Source organism: Gossypium arboreum, chromosome 13, assembly GCF_025698485.1.
Source record: "Gossypium arboreum isolate Shixiya-1 chromosome 13, ASM2569848v2, whole genome shotgun sequence".
Classification (NCBI taxonomy): Eukaryota; Viridiplantae; Streptophyta; class Magnoliopsida; order Malvales; family Malvaceae; genus Gossypium; species Gossypium arboreum.
The window spans coordinates 7,189,596-7,207,603 of record NC_069082.1 but is presented as its reverse complement, the minus strand read 5'-3'; the positions used below and the strand labels follow the sequence as shown (position 1 = coordinate 7,207,603).

Sequence of the window (18,008 nt, the reverse complement as noted above, 5' to 3'; positions counted from 1 at the left end):
TAATTTTTTTAAAATTTTATATTTTTATTTTTTAATTTTGATATTCATGAAAAGTTTTTAGAAAATTCTTCTAAATATCCAATATCACATAATTTAATTTTTGATAATATATAATTAGATACACTATCTTGATCTTTTTATTAAAATAGCTACAAAATTCTGTTTTAAAATAAAATTAATCTTTTAAAAGATCTTTGGAAGTTCTTATCTGGTTGATTAATTGACCTTTTGTTGTTTTCTTTTTTAGATTTTTCCTATTATCTTAAAATTGTAAAACATTCCTTTGGAATGTTTCGACAAAATAATTTAAAATTTTTCTTTTGACCAATTATTGTTGTTGTTTACAACAATAGTTATTGATTGTGCCTAATCATCTATAGTTTTTCATATTACAATATTAAAATATTAGTCAAGTTTAAATATATTCCACCTTGGGTCATATTTCTTTTATTTAAATCATCAACCCTATGTGCTATAGGTTGACTAGGTTGACTAAATGACTTTCTCAGATATTTTGCTTAATGGTTCATGATCATGTTTAAATTTTATAATAGGAAAATTTTCTTCTAAATCATTAGTAAAAACATATGATTGTAAAAATTAAAAAAAACCTTTTAAATTGAGTTTGTTGATTGTAAATGACAATTTATTTTTGTAAAAGTTTCTACAGTAAAACTTTTTAGCTTTATTATATAAACATAATCTAAATATTTTATTCATGGTAGGATTATTTGTCCCTTTATTCATAAAATACTAGAATATATCAAGAAGATTGTTTATTTCCTTAATATCTATATATTTTGTTTCAAGCTCATCTCAATCTCTATATAAAATAGATTTTAATAATAAATCATGAGCTTTATTTTTTTTAGTTGTTTTTTCAATTAAAAATTGTGAAAACTTGGTAAGAGTTTTTCTGAAATTAGCTCTTTGTTCAAAAATATGGGTAAATTTAAGGTGTAAACCTTACGACTCACAGTTCGAGAATCTCCTTTAATCTCCACTTCTCTCAACCCAAAGTGTAAACTTAGCTGTAGTGCTTGAAGGCACGCCACTACTTCTGCTGCAAAGGCGGTCGATATGTTCGAGTTCATGATTGATTTTGAGCAAATAACCTCAGCGTTAGCATTTCAAATAACTAAACTAGAACATGATTCCTTTTTGTGTTTGTTAAAGTCGGCGTCGAAATTAATTTTCAACCTTATTCCTACCGGAGCGACCCATCTGGCCGAATAGAACCGCTATACAGGTATAGTCACCTTCAACCCATCAAGTTCTTGCATAAATTTTTTCACAAAAAACAACAATTTGAGTACCTGTTTTAATTTAACCTTCATGAATAAATCTGTTTTTGGAGGTCCAAATCGCCCAAAGTGTACATGTTATAACTCTGTAATTAACTGTAGATCTAGAATCAAAGATATTTTTTAACCAGTCTTTCAAGTCAGTGTTTTCATAAAAAACAGGCCAAATAATACTCAAATTCTCCCATGTTTCCTTTGCTCTAGTGTCATGGGTTGCGAATGGAAACTTGCAACCATAATGGACTTTTGCGATTTATCGCTTTTGAAGGAGGTTATTTGGCCCAATCAGACTGGTCCAGTGCTTGGAGAGATTGAAACCCATCTCCGGAGCTTTGGCAAATATGGAAAGTAATCTTCAAAGATATGCTTGGCAAATATGGAAGGGGATCTTCAAAGATATGCGATCCTAGACTTTAATGTAACCTTTAGAAGATACGATTCTGTAATCTTAGAGATTTGATATCTTGATAGCTTTAGATCTTAGCCATTGATGTATTTTGATCTGTACCGTTGATATTGGAAAGGCTCGACTTTAAATAGAGGCCTCTCCCCCTTATTGTATTCATTCAATGATTAATAGAATTTTTAGAGCATTCACTCAAACTTTTCTCTCAAGTGTTCTTATTATTCTGTGGCTTTTGTTCATCTTTTGAGATCGTTCTTACTTCGTTCTTCTGCTGTTCTTCGTGGGTTCTTTAGAGGAGTTCTATTGAATCCTCAATTGTTGCGAGATAGGCTGACTTAGGCGTTTTTGAGTGAAGAAACGTTTAAGGCCGCACGGATTGTTTGGGAAAACTCTAAGTCCTTGATAGTTGGTATTCGAACCAGCGTTCGAAGGAACCGTTGAACGATGTCGAAAGGAGCTGCTGAGAATACTGATGGAATGGAGACTCGTGGGAGGGCTAGGAAAGCTAGCAGTTCGAGGTACATACTGTCGGCTTTGGAAGATCGAGTCGTCACTTTCGAAGAATCCGTGGGGGATGTCAAGGAGAGGGTTGATGATATCAATGATAAAGTCAATGATGGGTTGCAGTCTATGCAAGAGCAACTCAAAGTGTATGTGTTGGATAATATTGAGAAGCTGACGAGTAGGGATGATGCCATCGAGACTATGATGGTTGGTAAGACTGATGCCATGGAGGCTATGATAACGGCCTTGAAAGAGGAGATTGCGGAGCTCAAGGGTGAACTCACAATCTACAAGACTGCTTTGGGCAATGGAGGGTTGGCTGCTGTCACACCCAAACCCAGCGTGGATATTCCCAAGCCAAAGGAATTTAAGGGAACAAGGTCCGCAAGAGAAGTGGACAATTTCCTGTGAGGGGTCGAGCAATACTTTCGTGCCGAGGGCATTGCTGATGATGCCACTAAGGTAATTACTGCTGCTATGTATCTTACTGACATTGCCTTATTGTGGTGGCGTCGTAGGTCCACTGATGTGAGACGTGGTGGGACAAAAATTGGAACTTGGAAGGAGTTTCAATATGAGTTCAAAGTGTAGTTATGAAGCTCGGGCAAAGTTGTGTCGGCTTTCGCAACAAGGCACTGTGAGGGAGTATGTGCAAGAGTTTAGCGAACTCATGCTTCATATTTCTGATATGGGTGAGAAAGAGGCATTCTTTTCCTTCATGGATGGGTTGAAACCATGGGCGAAGCAAGAGTTACAACACCGAGGAGTCCAAGAACTTACTAAAGCCATGTCTGTAGCAGAATCTTTGGCTGAATTTGGTGGGAAGAAAGATAGGCCTGAGTCTTTTAAGCCCAAGTCCCAGTCAAAGGGAAATAGGGGGGGAGACAAAGAAAGGCCCCCTAGAAATGACAACGGTAAGAAGCATTGGGACAAAAGGAAGAGTGGGTCTATAAGGTGCTTCCATTGTGATAGACCACACATGATTAAGGATTGTCCAAAGAAGGCTGCGCTCTCCGTTGTGGAAACAAAAGTGGAGTCCGATGTGGAGGATAACAATCTTGGTTCAATATTAGGGGGTGTTGAAGACAAGATGAGTCATAGGCTGATGTTTGCAGACATCATGGTAGTTGGCAAAAAGTTGAATGCACTTGTCAACACAGGTGCGTCTGATTTATTTATGTCCGAAGGGGCTGCGCATAAACTTGGCCTCAAGATTGAAAATGAGTCCGGTCGGATTAAGATGGTGATTTCGGAAAGTGTTCTAACCAAGGGGGTTACAAAGGGAGTAAAACTCCAATTTGGCGATTAGACCGGTACGGCATCCATCAAGGTAATACCACTTGATGACTATGATTTTGTAGTTGGATTGAGTTTTCTTGATCAGGTTAATGTGACGATTTGTCATTCCGGTAATTTCATGGTGATTTCAGATTCGAACCATCAATGTATGGTGAGATTGACAAGAAATGGGAGCCTCGAAGGGAAAACATTGTCCGCAATCCAACTTGCATTACCGGATTACTCGAAGCCTTATGAAGTACGCACAGATGCGTCAGATTATGCCATTGGGGGAGTACTGATGCAAGAGGGTCATCCCATTGTTTTCGAAAGTCGAAAGCTTAATGAGATGGAGCGGAGATATACGGTCCAAGAGAAAGAAATGACCGCTGTGGTGTATTGTTTGCACACATGGAGGCATTACTTACTGGGTTCCAGGTTCGTGGTCCTTACCGATAATGTTACCAACAGTTATTTTCTAACCCAGAAAAAGTTGTCTCTCAAACAGGCTTGTTGGTATGTTTTTCTAGCGGAGTTCGATTTCACAATGGAATACAAGCCAGGAAGTGCCAACATGGTGGCTGATGCACTTAGCCGAAAGATGGAATTCGCGGCCATCAGTCAACCCGATGGGTCCCTATTGGAACGCATTCGAGAAGGGTTGTCCCATGACCCCACAGCTAAAAGCTTGGTTGAGCTGGCCAATGAGGGGAAAACGAGGAGATTTTGGCTTGATGGGGAATTACTATACACCCATGGGCACCGCCTCTATGTGCCTCATTATGGGAAATTGAGCAAGAAAGTCATGAAAGAATGCCATGACTCACGATGGGCGGGCCATCCGAGAATGCACCGTACCTTCGCCCTTTTGGAGGATCGATACTATTGGCCTCACATGGGTGAAGATGTGGAGACTTATGTGAAGACTTGTCTAGTATGCCAACAATACAATGTTGAGTTAAAGAGTCCCGCCGGCTTGCTACAACCCTTGCCCATTCTGGAAAGGCCATGGGAGAGTGTATCCATGGATTTTATTGTGGGTTTGCCTAAGTCTGACGGATTTGCAAATATTCTTGTTATGGTAGACAGGTTTTCAAAGTATGCGACGTTTATTCCTGCTACCAAGGAGTGCCATGTTGAGGAAGTAGCTCGCTTATTTCTTAGACACGTGGTAAAATATTGGGGAGTGCCATTATCTATTATCAGTGATCGAGATGGGAGATTTATGGGCCGGTTCTGGACAGATCTGTTCAAGTCAATGGGCTCGGAATTGAACTTCTCCACAAGCATGCATCCACAAACTGATGGGCAAATTGAACGAGTGAATGCATTGTTGGAGACATATCTTCGACATTATGTGAGTGCCACGCAAAGGCATTGGCCCAAGTTGTTGGATGTTGCCCAATTTTTATACAACTTGCAGCGAAGTGGGGCAACGAACCAAAATCCGTTCGAGATAGTGACAGGCCAACAGCCACTCACACCCAACGCTGTTGCGACCCGTTATACAGGCCCAAATCCTGCTGCGTATTGATTTGCCAATGATTGGTAAGAAAAGAATGACTTGGCTAGGGCTTGTTTAAACAAAGTAAGTAAGCGCAACAAGAAGTGGGCCGATCAGAATCGAAGGAATGTGCAGTTCAGATGGGGGGCTCAGTCCTTGCCAAACTACACTTGATGTTGCGATATACAGGTTTGCACAAGGGGCTTGTGCGAAGGTATGAGGGGCCGCTTAAAGTCTTGAAGAGGGTAGGCAAGGTGGCCTACAAACTTAAGTTGCCAGCAAAGCTGAAGCTCCACCCAGTGTTCCATGTAAGTATGCTCAAGCCATACCATGGGGATCAAGAGGATCCAAATCGAGGCAAGTCAGAACGAGCACCAATGGGGGTAAAGGACTCTTATGACCAAGAAGTTGAAAACATTGAGGCAGATTGTGTGGTGAGACGAAGGTATCATCGGCCACGACATGAATACTTGGTACGATGGAAATGACTACCTGACAGCGAAGTAAGTTGGGAACCTGCCGAGGCATTGTGGCAATTCTAAGAGAAGATAGCCCAGTTTCATGAAGGGGGCACAACGAGGGCGTCGCTAGAACAAGTGGGGGAGAATGTCATGGGTTGTGAAGGGAAACTTGCAACCATGACGGACTTTTGCGAATTATCGCTTTTAAGGGAGGTCATTTGGCCCAATCAGACTGGTCCAGTGCTTGGAGAGATTGAAAGCCCATCTCCGGAGCTTGGCAAATATGGAAAGTAATCTTCAAAGATATGCTTGGCAAATATGGAAGGGGATCTTCAAAGATATGCGATCCTAGACTTTAATGTAATCTTTAGAAGATACGATTCTGTAATCTTAGAGATTTGATATCTTGATAGCTTTAGATCTTAGCCATTGATGTATTTCGATCTGTACCGTTGATATTGGAAAGACTCGACTTTAAATAGAGGCCTCTCCCCCTTATTGTATTCATTCAGTGATTAATAGAATTTTGAGAGCATTCACTCAAACTTTTCTCTCAAGTGTTCTTATTATTCTGTGGCTTTTGTTCATCTTTTGAGATCGTTCTTACTTCGTTCTTCTGCTGTTCTTCGTGGGTTCTTTAGAGGAGTTTCATTGAATCCTCGATTGTTGCGAGATAGGCTGACTTAGGCATTTTTGAGTGGAGAAATGCTTAAGGCCGCACGGATTGCTTGGGAAAACTCTAAGTCCGTGACACTAGGACATTCACGGAACAAATGTTCCTTCGTTTTCACTCCACTTTGGCACCAAGGGCAAGTAGCAGAATTCCTCAATTTTCGTTAGTGGAGATTACTGAATGTAGGTAGAAAGTTACGAGAAAATCTCTAAATTGTAATCTTTATTTTAGAGGGTAGATCTAAGTTCCACATATTTTTGTAAAATTTTTTGTAAGTAGTTTGTAAATGATTCTGTCCATCATGTAAAGAAGTTTATGACCACTATGAACCGAATATTCCCCAGTTGGCTCACTGCGCCATATAAGAAAGTCTTCTGGTTCAGTCAAAGGCAACAGAATATAGAGAATTTTCTTTGCATCCTGCTCCGAAAAGGTATTATAGACCAAATCAGAATTCCATTTTCTATCATTAGCATCAATTAAATCAACAACTTTTAGAAGGCTCATATTAACATTCATATTCTGGATTCTGAACTCATCATTTCAGGAATCCATGCTTCCCAAATAGAGACTTGCCTTACATTCTCGATCCTCTAGCCCAGTCTCTTCAAAAGAAGCCTCTTTGCAGCCTAAATATTCTGCCAGGTAAAGGAAGGTAAATTTCCCAACCTGGAATTTAAGAGATCAGACTCTCTGTAATATTTAGCTTTTAAAGTACACACTAGTAAAGAATTAGGATTACGTAACAAATGCCAATCCTGTTTGGCCAATAAAGCGATATTAAAAAGATTCAGACTACGAAAACCCATACTGCCTTATTCCTTAAGCGCACACAAAGACTTCCAATCGCACTAATGCATTCATCGCTTTTCATAATTTTTCCACCACCAAAATGAGCCCATTATATTTTCCAATTCCAGACAAAGTGATTTTGGCAAAAGGAAACAAGCCATCGCATAAGTTGGAATTGCTTGCAAAACAACCTTTATAAAGACTTCTCTAACTCCTTGTGAAATATGCCTTAGGCTCCAACTGTCGATCTTTTGCTTCAATCGATCTTTTAAACTTTGAAAGGCTATTTTTTTTTTCGACCCACCACATTTGGAAGATCTAGGAATTTCTCAAGATTTGTCGAACATCTTAAAAAACCAAATTCTTATCTTGATCACTCACATTTGAACTAAAAAAAGCTGTGGATTTTTCAAAATTAACACACTGCCCTGAGCAAGACTCGTACTCTTCAAGGATATCCTTTAGCATATTAATTCCCCAATTTGAAACCTCCCCAAACAATATACAATCATCTGCGAACATTATATGGGTAATAAGTGCGGCTGATCTACAAAACTTAGCACCAAATTTTTTTTCCCTGGCTTGCAAGTCTCATTAAGGCAGAAAGTCCTTCTCCACAGAACAAAAATAAATAGGGACTCAATGGATCCCCTTGGCGCAAACCTCTAGAAGACTAGAACTTGACCCTTCCTTCCCGTTGAGTAAGATAGAATACTGGAAATAATTGACACATTGGAGAATAAAGTCGATGAACTTATCTTCAAAACCCATTTTTGCCATCATTCCTCTAATAAAAGGCCACTCCACTCTATTATAGGCCTTACTTGTAATGACCCAAATTTTACCGATGTTCGAAAAGTGTATTTTTGGGTCTTTATTTTTGAAAAGTGGATTCGTAAATATTTTTAAATAAATATTTACGAAGTTAAGTGAATAGTCAATTAAAGCTTAATTAAGAGGATTTAGCTTAATTAAGAATAATTAAGTATAAGGATTAAATTGAATAAGGAATAAAAGTTTAATTATAGAATAAAGAAAATTGAAGGGACTAAATAGACCAATAAGCCAAAATGGGGTGACAAATGTATGGTTCAAATAAGTTAAATGTATACAAATATAAATGGTACACATGTATTATACATGTGTAATTACTTACTATATAAGTAAAATAATAATAATTAAAGCATATTATATTAATATAATATTATAAAGTAATTAAAATAAAAGAAATAAAGAAAAAAGGAAAGAAAGAATGCCACGGTTAGTAGGGAAAGAAAGAAGAAAAGAGAAAAGAAAAAGAAAAAAAAGAAAACTAGGGATTTGAAGCTTGAAGTTTAAATTGGTAAGTCAATCAAGCCCTTTTTACTTAATTTTGATGTTTTAAAAGTTTTAGAACAAAGTTTTGATGAAATTAAGTTGATATTTTGAAGGTTATTAGATTTCTAGATATTATTCATTTTGAATAAAATGATGAATTGTGAGTTTTATTGATAGGAATTTAAGTTAGAAGTGGGAAAATGATTAAATTATAAAGAGAAAGTTAAGTTTTGACATAGTAAGGACTAAGTTGAAAGAAATTCAGAATTTAAGTTTTATGTTGAATATGAAAAGCTGGAATTTATTTTAAGCAAGTATAAAGATGAAAACTTAAGTTAATTTTGAAGAAAAATAATGATTATGGTGGAAGGACTAAATTGAAATTTATGGAAAAGTTACATAGAAATCTTAAGAATATGATATTAATAACTTTGAATGAATGTAAATTTTTTCGTAGCTAACGTAGAGCCGAAAATGTCATCAAAAAAGGGGAAAGAGAAAGTGGATGAGGATATCGAGTAAACTCGAGAATTACGATTTTATTTCTATAAATCGAATCTAATAATTATTTGTTGAATTTATTATTTATATGAATGGCAAGTATTATTATTATTATTATTATTATTATTATTATTATTATTATGGTATTAAATTGAATAAAAATTCATGAATTATTAGTGATTATTGATATTGAATAGAATATGTGAATATTGAGTGGAAAATTGAAAAATGTATATTGCATTGAAATTGATTTGCATGTGGATTGATATGGAAAAATGTATTAAATTGGATTGAAACTAAATTACAAATGAAATTGAAAAGTTGAAAGTTTATTGAATATCCTATTAACTGTATCGGGCTAGTCGGATATAGTTGGCATGCCATAGGATTAGAAGTGTTCAGGGATATTCTGATTGTGTGTCGATGAGACGCTATATATGTCGACTCATCATCATTGTTCGGATTCGATTCAAGAGGTACTTTGTACTTGATCATTCTTATCGCTTCGGATTTGTTCCGATGAGGTACTTTGTGTACTGCTACTGTTACCCTTACGGTGTATTCCGGCTTCGGCCAATGAAACACTGTATACTATCCCCGGTGTGTGGGTTAGATCCGTGTATCCGTCCAGGTCTGAGTCATGTTAATAGGGGTAATGAAAAGTATTAAAGATTGTCTCACATTGAATAATTGATATTCTGAATAAACGATCGATCTTGAATAAATAAATATTCTTGATTAACCGATTATTCTTGTTGATCGATCGGTATCGAACGATAAAGATCAATTGGTCATTACCCAAGAATATTGACTGTTATTGAAATGAGATAGTACAAAATATTGAATGAAAGGTGAATAATGTTATTACTCAAATGAATTGTAAATAAAAGTACTGAAAAACTAATTGTTACTGAATAATGGACTGCTACTGAATGTCTGAATGATACTGAACAAAGGTTATTACTGAATAAATATGAAAAATCGACGGATAATGAACAAACATTGAAATTGTATACATTTCATTGAAAGTGATTAATAAGATCTTAGCATTATATTTCAAAAACAAATGATTGAACTATCAGGAGTAATAGATTGAATTCTCAAGGTTCATTGATATATGATTTATTATTGACTTAAGCATCGGTTTATAGAAATACCACTGAGTTCATACTCAGCGTATGGTTTGTTTCCGTGTGTAGGTTAGGTTAAAGACAGATCGTCGAATTAGCATCATAAGCCGATCCCGAACTCAAAAAGGTAAAGCATGTTAATTATCAGTAATGGCATGTACCTAGGATGTCTTAAGTGTGTCATATTGGATTGTGATTGTAATAATGAAATAAGTAAATTGATAATTGATAATGATACATGATAAGTGTTTTAAAATTAAGTATTGGATAGTATATAAAATGCGTTTAGAGTGGTTTAGTATTGGTATTTGTATTGGTTGTGGATTGAAATTTGCAGGATTGGTAAATTATAAAATACAAGGTTCATTTTGAGTCCACATGGTTTGTCACACGGGCGTGTGCCTTGGTTGCCACGGCCGTGTTTTAAAGCCAGTTTAGTACACGGGCAGGCCACACGAACGTGTGTGATGGCCGTGTTTAAAAGTCAGTGTTGCATACGGGTTGAGGACATAGGCTTGTCCCATGCTGCACGGGTATGTTAAATTAGCCACACGGGCGTGTGGTACTGTTAAAAAGAAGTGAATTTAAAATTTCATGAAAAATTTACTAAGCTTTAGGATCAAATCCCGGTTTGTTTTAATTACACCTGTAAAGTATTGTGGACCCATTAAAAATTATATTTAGATGGATATATTGCATTTATACTCGTTTATGTGCAAATGTACTGTAATGACTGGTAATACTCAGTAATCCTGTTCCGGTAACGGGACGGGGTTAAGGGTGTTACATTACTCATGTCTAATTTTAAAGCCATGAAACCTTTTCTCCCAGACATTTTATTCTCAAACGAATGAAGTACCTCATAATAACACATTATCAATAATGAGTCTTCTAGGTATAAAAGCACTTTGAGAATCATCAATACATCCGTCCAAAACCTTTTGAAGTTGATTAGCCACAATCTTGGCAATAATCTTATAAATAACAGTTCACAAACTAATAGGACGATAATTTTTCAAATTGATAGGATTAGTAGTTTTGGGAATCAGCACCAATTGAGTTTTGTTTATTTCTTCCAAAGAATTTTCATTATTTAGAATAGCTAAACAAAAACCACAAGTATCCTTATCAATAATGTGCCAGTACTTTGGGTAGAAGATTGCCGGAAAACCATCAGCACTTGAAGCTTTTGTAGGTCCCATCCCTCTTAACGCCTTAATAATTTCTTGCTCTGTATAAGTGGCTAACAAACTTCGATTCATATTTTTCGAAATACACGAATGAACCTCTGAAAGTATGTGCTCCAAATCCCTATTCCTCTAGACTAAAAAAGGTCAGAAAATACTCCCGAGCAATGTTCTCCACTTCCCTACCATCACTTGTAAGAGAGCCATCATTTCTTTGTAAACCGCGAACCCAGTTAATACGTCTTCTCTGTGAAGCAAATTTATGAAAGAACGAGGTATTCTTATCCCCCATTTTTAACCAATTAGCTCAAGCACGTTGCTCTCAATATCTCTCCTTATTATCCATCTCCAAATTCAATTGGAGTTTGACTTCGACAATCTCATCCAAATTCTCTTCCTATTTCTCTTCACAATTTAATTTCTCCAATCTTCTATTTAACCGTTTCACTTATCGACCTCTTTTATGCTTAAACTTCCCCGCCCAAACTTTCAAGCCATTGGCAAGAGTATCCATGCGATTTAGAAAGGATTCAGGACTTCCCTCTTATAACTTCTTTATCTCCTCCTCACATGATTCCTCTAAAGTCCACCACGCTTCAAAATGAAACCGAATAGGTCTTCTCCTCATTCTAGCATTTTCTGTCTCAATGAGCAACGAACAATGGTCTGAGAAGGAATGCGGGAGATGCCTTAAAGAATACGTTAGGAAAAGTTGAAGCCATGCATCTCTAGCCATTCCTCGACCGATTCTTTCTTTAATATTCCATTCCATTATTTGACCCTTTTCCCACGTGAACCATGCACTCGAGAAGCCTATATCCTCCAATTGGCAATCTTCCAACGTTCTACGGAAAGCCTTCATCCTAGCCTCCTCTCTAAGCAACCCTCACTGTTTTTCATGTGCAAAAAAAATATTGTTGAAGTCGCTACTAACTAGCCATGGAAGCGAATTATTTCTCCCTAGTCTTCAAAGTAAATCCCATGTCTCTGATTTATTTCTGACCTCCGGATCCCCATAAAACCCAATAAAATGCCATCGAGAAGAACCTTCATCTATTTGAATCTCAACGTCAATATGGTTCCTTGAAAAACTCTTTAAATTGACTAAATTATACCCATTCCACCTAAGACTGAAACCTCCTCGAGAACCATCTGTAGGAACATCAATACCATTCAAAAAACTACAACGTCTCCTAACAACCTCCATTTTATTCGTACTCAATTTAGTCTCAATAAAGAAGACAATTTGGGCATGATAAATCTTTAGCATATACTGAAGCCTTCTAACTGCTCCCAGACACCCCAATCCATGAACATTCCAGCACAAGATTTTCATTTCTTCTTGTCGGCTTGCCCAATTGCAACCATCGATATCTGTTTAAAGTGAGCTGAATGCCCACCAGCAACCTTCAATGAATCTTGACCAGTAGAAACATTAGAGCCCATAATATAAAACCTGTCTTTTTTTACCATCCTCATTGATAAAAGTTTCTTCTTCTAATTCACAGTCCATATTCGCCACCTCCAACCCATTCGGCTTGCCGAGCCCATTTTAAATAGTCCTTGAAATATCACCATCTAGTGAACACCCTACCAATTGATTTTTCCCACCATTCAAATCCCTTACGCCATTAAGACTCAATTTATTTCCTTGCTGGAAACCATTTAAAGTAGCTGGAGAATTGGAATCTTCCAAATTAATCCCCAGAAATTACTTCCAAATTAAACGTGTCAATTTATTTTCTATAGACTATTAGTTGTTTCTATTAATCCTTTTTCTAATAATTCTTTAATTTGTATATCAAATTCATCTATATCTTGTTTAGTATAGATCATAAGTTTAACTCTAATAATTTTTGTAACAGCCCTGTTTTAGCTAAATCAAAACAGTGGTTTCGTTACCACAAATCTGATGCCGAAAAATTATTTTAATATTATTTTATGTGTTTACAGCATGTTATTTGATATGTGTGAAAATTTTGTGAGTTAATTTTATCGTTTAATTGTTCAATTTGAGAAAAAAAACTAAATCGCATAAAATGCAAAAGTTGTATTCTAGTAGTTAAAGGTGTCAAATGGCTTTGGCTTTTAATTATGGTGGCCTTAAATAGTAATTAAACCATTTAAAACATTAATGGACATATATGGACATATAATTAGGTATTTTTAAATGTTTTACTAAAGGTTATTTAAGTAATTTGATTATTAATCATATAATAAATAAAAAAAAGTTAAAATAAGTCTTATTATCATCTTGTTCAACTGAAAGTTAGGACTAAGGAAAGATAATTCTTTTCTCTTCATTCGGCTATGGCATATTTGTCAATTAAGGTACGGATTTTGATCCCTTTTTTATTATTTTTACGTTTTTGAGATCTTTGCTTCGTATTCTAGCTAGCCCGTACCTTTAATTTCAAAATTATTAAATATTTTGAGAGTTTCCATTGTTGAATCTGAGTTCTTTAATGTTTGATAATAGATTATGAAAGCTTGATGATAATTTTACATGTTTTATTAAGTGATTTTTGATGAAAATGCATAATAGGGATTAAATTGTGAAATATGCAAATTGAGTGGTTGAAATGTGAAATAAATAAAGTTTTAGGCTGCTAGGGACCTATATATAATTCGGCTAAGCTTGGGTTTTGTTGAATTGTATGAATTTTGTGTATTTGTGAAATAGGGACTAAATTGATTAAATGTGAAAGTTTAGGGGCTAATGTGTAAAAATGCCCGAATGAGTAATTTTGGACTAAATTGAATGAGTAGATGAATAAATAAGTTAATTTTGAATTCATATAGATTAAGAAAGAAAGAATTTAGATTTAGATCGGGGGAAAAGTAAAGTTGTCGAATAGTCGATCCGATTCGTCAATTCTGAACACGAGGTAAGTTCGTATGTAACGAGCTCTATTATAATTGTATTCAAATGCTTTGATTATGCATAAATTGTAATTAATAGACTACGGACTTGTTCGACCATGATTCAACAACGATTCGACAGTAATTCCAAATGATTCGACTATGATTTGGTAATGAAAATTCCCGGTTGAACCTTAGGAATAGTCTAGGATATTAATGACATGTCATTAGGGTATTAAGTTGGCTTCGTGCCATGATATCGACACTTCGGGTGCGTGTTATGCCTTGATTTAGCTTCGGGCCATGGTATAGGCACTTCGGAGGTAAATTGCCTTAATTTGGCTTCGGGCCATGATATAGGTACTTATCTTTTGAGATACTTGAATATTCGACTTCTATTCAGAATGGTTCAATAGGAAAATAAAAAATGTGGATCAAAATGAGATTGGTATGAGTTGGTACAGGTATGTGAGTAAAGTTTATAAACATTGAATCCATGAAATGGATGAATTCTTGGTAAGCTAGTGAATGAATGATCAAATGACTTGAGATTTAATGTATTTGTGATATCTTGTATTTGTATTGTTTGAATTGGGAATGAATAGTGAAGTTGCTCATTACGTTAATAAGAACTTACTAAGCTATGAAGCTTACTTTATGTTGTTTTCCTATGTTTTATAAAAAATCAAAGCTAGCTCAGATTCGGGAGTCGTCGGGAACATCATTGCACTATCAAACATCTAAGTTGGTACTTTTGAGTTAAGTTTGTGGTATATGGCATGTATAGGTTAGTTGTGATTTTAACGATGAGAATTGGCTTGTAAATGATGTTAATTTTGATGTGTGTTTGGCTATTAAAAATGACTCATAAATGTATATGTTTTGGATGTATTTATATAGCCATAATGATGGCTTATCTTGGCATGTTTGATATGAATATGGTTATGGTTTTATAGTTGCAAATGTTAGATTGATTCATAGAGTATAATGTTTGAGAAATGATTTTTTTTATGAAGTGTGCTTTTAGAAGTTGAGTTGAATAAGTATTTGATATTTATTTGAGTATTGAATTTGGTCGAAATGGATATAGTATAATTGTGCATTTGTTGGATGATTTTGGCTGCCTATTTGTGTGATGAAATGGTACTATTTGAGTGTTTATAGGTATGTGCAAAATGGGTGGCAAATTGGCCTTGCAAATGGCCTATTTTTGTCCACATGGGCAGATACATGGGCGTGTGTCCCCTGGTGTTGACATTACAATGAAGTCAGTATGCTCCACACGGTCTCACACACAGGTGTGTGACTGGCCGTGTGGTATAAGTCAGTATACCCCCTATTTGGCACATGGTCATGTTATACGGCCGTGTGTCCCCTGGTGTTGACATTACAATGAAGTCAGTATGCTCCACACGGTCTCACACACAGGTGTGTGACTGGCCGTGTGGTATAAGTCAGTATACCCCCTATTTGGCACATGGCCTAGCACTCAGGCGTGTGACTTGGCTGTGTTGTATAAGTCAGTATACCCTACAGTTTTGGCACGGCCTAGCACACGGCCTGGTACATGGGCGTGTGTGGCCACTTCGAAGGGCACACGGGCTAGACATACGGGCGTGTGGTTGGCCGTGTGACCTAAGTTAGTAAGTATGCCCTGTTTTTACACAATCTGATACATGAGCATGTCTGGAGCTATGTAAGGCACACGACCTGTTCACATGGGCGTGTGACCCCTGTATGTTTGAAAAATTTCTAAGTTTCCAAAATTTTCGTATGTTATCAGTTTAGTCTCGAACCACTTCTAAAGCATGTTTAAGACATCGTAGGCCCTTATAAAGGACAATATGATTGTGTTGAATGAACATATGAGAATGAATGCTTTATGTTTGATAAATGTATGTTATAGTTGTGAATTGATCAATAATGGCTCGTAACACTATTCTGGCGACGAATACGGGTTAGGGGTGCTACAATTTTATTAGGATTTTCCAATTTAATTTCACAATATCTATGACTATTTTACCATAATTTTAACGGTTCTTCACTAAATTATTTTCTAATAATTTAAATAACCAATGATCTGTTTCTAGTTGTTTAATCTGTTCTTTTCTTGGTGGTGTAAAATTTTTATCACACACAAATTTACGATTTTTTACTAAAGGTATTTCTCGAAAGTCTTTTACGGAGATAATATTATTAAATTTTATCTATAGAAAATAGTAGATGTTGATATATAAAATTAGTTCCTAATAATATGTCTCCATGCATTTCAAGAAAACATAATATTTTAGGAATAACAAATCTAACCTTATTTATGTAAATTGGTATATTTCTAGCCTTAAATTGAATTACGGTTTCATTACCATCTATTATTATGGCTCTAATTGGGTTTTTTATTGGTTCCCATTTTTCTACAGGAATGACATTTTTTCTACAACTACTAGTGGTAGTTCCAATATCTAATAAAGCATGTAAAGAATATGTATTATATTCTCTAAATTGAAATGTAATTTCAATATATGTATAATATTTCCTGGGTTAAAAATTTGAAAATGTAATAACATTTCTATTTCCAATTTTCATTTGTTGAATAATTGTTGAAGTTTGAATTTCTTCCATTCAGTGTTTCTAGAATTTCTACTACGTTCAGTTGGAAAAATAAGTATATGAACTGTTTTCATTCCTATTGGTGCTGAACTTGTACTTATATTATCCTCGTCTTCCTCTGTTTGAGTATTTGAGGGTAAAACTAAATTATCCTTTGTATTTATTATAGCATTATTTTTAAAATATAATCTATCTCCTAACGACATATATTCTATAGTACTTACAGGTTTTGAAGTACTAGTACCACTTGTTTTATCTATCATCAGTCTCTTGGTATTGATAGATCCCTCAAATGCAATAATTTTAGTTGTATTTTTGTAGTAAATTTATTGGGTTCAAAAAGTTCAATAATTTTATTATTAATATCTTTAATTTCTACTTCTGCAGATTAGTATATTCATTAATAGAAGTCTAACTTATTGCTAGAGCTTTTGCTAAATCATTTATTTCAGAATTTTTTGTCTGAATTCTTAAACAGAAACACTCTTCTATTAGAGGATCTGTGATAGATATAAAGTAATTTGGTTTAACTTAAATCCTATTACTCCAGTATGCAAATTAGATTGAATACCTCCAATAAGTGTTTTTATTAGATTTTCAAATCTTTTATCTAATAAAATTGCTATTATAGGTATATCATTACCTTTTCTAAATAAAGCTCTAATTTTTATCATAATTATTCCTAAATGTATATATCTAACTTGAGGACATTTCTTTCTAATTCTTTTAATTTTATCTTTAGTAAATAATGGAATTTCATTAATCCTCCTCTAGTATCTTTAGCATTGTATTGCCACTAATTTTTTCTATCTGTCTTTGACTCCATATCTTGAATTTAGAAATTTTATATATTTCTTCTTTAGAAATATGATTTTATTTATTTTTCTATCATTTCATCAAAAAGTCTTTTTTCCTCCAATTAAATTTCCTAATTTTATATCCCGTTGTTCAAATTTAGAAATTTTTTCTAATAATATGATAAAGATAAAAGGAAAATTAATTCTATATGAATAAATAGAGTTATTTGTAATAAAAAAAAACCTTTAGCTAAAAACATTAATATATTATCATGAAGAAAATATTAATTAGATCAAAAACAAAGGAAATAATAAATTACCTAAACTAAATAATATTTATGACTATTAATAAACTATTATTATCATAAATTAATAATATATAGAAATATTTTATCTTTGTATCATGGCAAGCATCGTTTTGTAAATAAAACTATGTTTTTATTAATGTAATTTTTGTCCCTTTAACTTAACAACTGGGTTCATTTTGGTACTTGAACTTAGAAATTCATTTTGATCCTTGAACTTAGAAAAATATAAAAAGTTTAAGTTCAGGGACCAAAATTGATGTAGTTGCTAAATATAAGTACTAAAGTGAATCTAGTTGCCAAATTTAAGACAAAAAAAATTATATTAACCCTTGTTATTATGATGTGGGTGTGTGTTTCAAATAAAAATGAAGTATCAT

At 34.8% G+C, this 18,008-nt stretch overlaps 1 long non-coding RNA gene across 1 annotated transcript; it reads left to right on the top strand.

Moving 5' to 3' along the window:
* Positions 1–822: 822 nt before the first annotated feature.
* On the top strand, positions 823–1,907 carry LOC128286429 (uncharacterized). Its single transcript, XR_008276987.1, has 2 exons — positions 823–1,249; positions 1,509–1,907. It is a non-coding gene; the product is annotated as an uncharacterized LOC128286429 (long non-coding RNA).
* Positions 1,908–18,008: the final 16,101 nt, after the last annotated feature.